This window comes from Silene latifolia, chromosome 1 (assembly GCF_048544455.1).
Source record: "Silene latifolia isolate original U9 population chromosome 1, ASM4854445v1, whole genome shotgun sequence".
Classification (NCBI taxonomy): Eukaryota; Viridiplantae; Streptophyta; class Magnoliopsida; order Caryophyllales; family Caryophyllaceae; genus Silene; species Silene latifolia.
The window spans coordinates 174,507,814-174,510,860 of NC_133526.1; the positions used below are offsets into that span (position 1 = coordinate 174,507,814).

Here is a 3,047-nt window from a genome sequence, read left to right on the forward strand (position 1 = left end):
CTTCCGTAAAGGGTAGGGTGACTTCAAGTTTCTCAAGCATATCACAAAACGTGGCATACTTAAAGTTTTCTCTACTCTTAATGGCTCTTGAGGGATAAGGAATATTAGACACAAGTTGAGAATTGGAAGATACCTTTGGAGGAACCGAATTCTTTGTTACCTTTTTGGTGTGTTGCAAAGGTACTTCTTCAATTGCTTCTTCCTCATAAGGAAGTTCTTCCACATATCCATCAACATCGTTTTCCACTTGAATTCCCCCCACTTGAAGACTCTTCACAAGCTTCCTTACCCTTCTTGGCTTCACTCACTCTAGCCGACGGGGTTATGGATGAATTTTCCTTTTCACCACTCATCTCCATTCCATTCCTTTTGGGATCCCCTTCAATTTCTACCTCAAGATCTTTGTAGGGGTCCTCAAGCTCTAAACCGCTTCTCAAAACTACCGCATGAGCATTGTGGCTATTTGAGGCGTCCTTGGAGCTTTGACCTTGGGCTAATAGACCACCGGGCGGCCTTTGAGCGTTAGCCATAGCATGAGAGGCCATCCTTGATTCCATTTCTCTTATGTCTTTAAGGAAAGTAGCCCTCAAGTTTGCTTGTTCTTGTTGAGTTGCCTTAGCAAAATTAGCCATTTCTTGACTATGTTGAAGTTGCATGTTCTTTATCATCTTTAAAAGCTCATTTTGGGAGACATCACCTTGGGGTTCTTGATAAGGTTGGTTGGGTATGGGTAAAGGGAACCCATAGTCATACCGAGTGTTGGAACCTTGGTTGTTGTTTTGTCCCCCTTGAAAGTTACCTCTAGGACCATTGTTATTGAAGTTTGATCCTTGGCCTTGTTCTTGAAACCCTTGAGCATACCCTTGCCCAAATCCTTGATTAGCTTGGTTCACTTGATTCCCTTGATAAAACCCTTGGTTGCTTTGATTTCCACCAAAATCTTGGTACCCTTGTGGTTGGTTCCCATAATTTTGGTTTTGATTGTTGTTTGGCCATTGGTTTTGATTTCCGGGGTTACTTCTTTGGTTGGAGAACCCTCCCCTTGGTTGAGAAAAACCGAGTGGATTATTTGGGGCTTGTGGTTGAAGGTGTTGTGGGTTTTGAACATTGGAACTCTTGTAGCTAAAATTGGGGTGGTTCCTTAAACTCGGATGGTAGAAGTTAGTGTTAGGATTGTAGACATTGGGGTTGTTGTATGGGGGTCTTGGTGGTCTTGTATTGTTGTTATAGCTTTGTAAAGCATTAACATCTTGGACATTATCCTCATACCCACCATTATAGTTGTTGGCACACATGTCAAAGGTGTGACCGCTCCCTCCACAAAGCTCACAACTTGAAGCTTGAACCACTTCCTCCATGGGTGGACCATGTGAGGTTGTGGCTTGGTGCACTTGGTTTCTTTGTAGTTTTTCAAGTTGTTTTGTGAGTAAGTCGAGCTTAACATTTGTCTCGGAGTTGGAGGGGTTCTCCTTAGGGAACTTGCCATTTCTCCTAAGCCTGTTTCCTCTTGACCCATAATTTGCTTCCGAGTCCACCATTTTCTTGATTAGTGTCGTGCCTTCTTCATCATTGAAATGATCAAATCCTCCCCCCGCGGACGCATTTACCTTCTCCTTAGTTCTAGGCAACAACGTTTGAAAGAATGTTTGGGTGATGTACCACTCTGGGATTCCATGATGGGGACAACTAGCAATAAGGTCTTGATATCGATCCCAAGCTTCACCCAAGGATTCCCCGTCTTCTTGTTGAAAAGTATGAATCTCATTATGAAGCATGGCGGTCTTGGATGACGGGTAGTACTTGGCCATAAACGCCTTAGCTAAAGCGTCCCATGTTGTGAATGTATCCGGAGGGTGAATATTCAACCACTGGTCCGCCTTACCCGTCAAAGAGAATAGGAACAACATCATCCTTAGAGTGTCCTCGGATACCCCGTTCTTCTTCATCATTGAGACCTTCCTCTTGAACTTTTGGAGGTGAGCATGGGCATCTTCTTCAATATGCCCCTCGAACAAATCCTTCTCAATCAACCCGACTTGGGCGGGATGCATCTCAAAGTTGTTGGGAGCCAAAGTGCCAAAATTAATAAAGTTACATGAATCATTATGGTTAGGCCGGTTGTGATCTCGTAGAGCCATTTGTAGTGGTAGATTTGGTATATGAGGGGGTGGTGTTTGAGGTGGGATATTTGGAATAGGGAAGTTATGAAATGGATTTTCTAGTAGAGTCTCAATTGTGATGTTTGGTTGAAGTGTAGTCGTGGTATCAATGTTTTGTAGGGTGTGTGAGTTTGGTTGATCAATGTTTGCTTGTGGAAGGTTCCGAACTCTATCAAGTGTCCTTGTCCTCAAGGTTCTAAAAAGCCTTTCGGGGTCGGAATTGAAGAGTAGAGCTTGGTGGTTCCTTCTAGTCATGCACTCAATAAACCGTTAGTCTCTTAGTGTCTTTACACACTAGGGGAGGGCAAGAAATCACACACTCTACAATGAAACACTCAACTACTAAAACAAACTAACAACTGAGATAAGACTAAAGCAAAGACTCTTGATAAACTAAATATAACCTAACGCCATCTCCGGCAACGGCGCCATTTGATGAGTAAGATGTAGGTAGGGTCAAGTCTCTTATCACCAACAATTATTTAAACTCAATTTAGTGTGTAAATCGGGGTCGAACTACGAGGATGGAGGGGTTTCTACTTAGCCTAAATAGGAGTCTAGTCTAGTCAATTATGAAAGGAAGGGAGTTGAATTAAACTACTAGATGTAACTAATACAAGCAATTGAGAGGAAATGTATACGATTGATTAAAGGCTAGGACTTTCGGGTTCATCTAAATGGTTTAAGGGGCAACATGATGATTTAAAGGGTCTATCGTGGGAGTTTATCCTAGGATGATGAATCAATGTCTTGATTATCCTAAGGGTGACCAATAACTTTCATTAAGAATCACACCTCTCTTAAGCAAACAACAAGACCACCACAAACTTTCATTCAATAGAGGAATTAAGCAACAATGAAAAAAGGCACAAGCTTTCACTCATGCAA

The 3,047-nt window shown here is 42.4% G+C and overlaps 1 non-coding gene across 1 annotated transcript; it reads left to right on the forward strand.

Annotated features, from left to right (window-relative positions):
* Positions 1 to 1,668: 1,668 nt before the first annotated feature.
* LOC141620079 (small nucleolar RNA R71) lies at positions 1,669 to 1,775 on the forward strand. The gene has a single exon (XR_012531878.1). It is a non-coding gene; the product is annotated as a small nucleolar RNA R71 (small nucleolar RNA).
* The last annotated feature ends 1,272 nt before the right edge of the window (positions 1,776 to 3,047 follow it).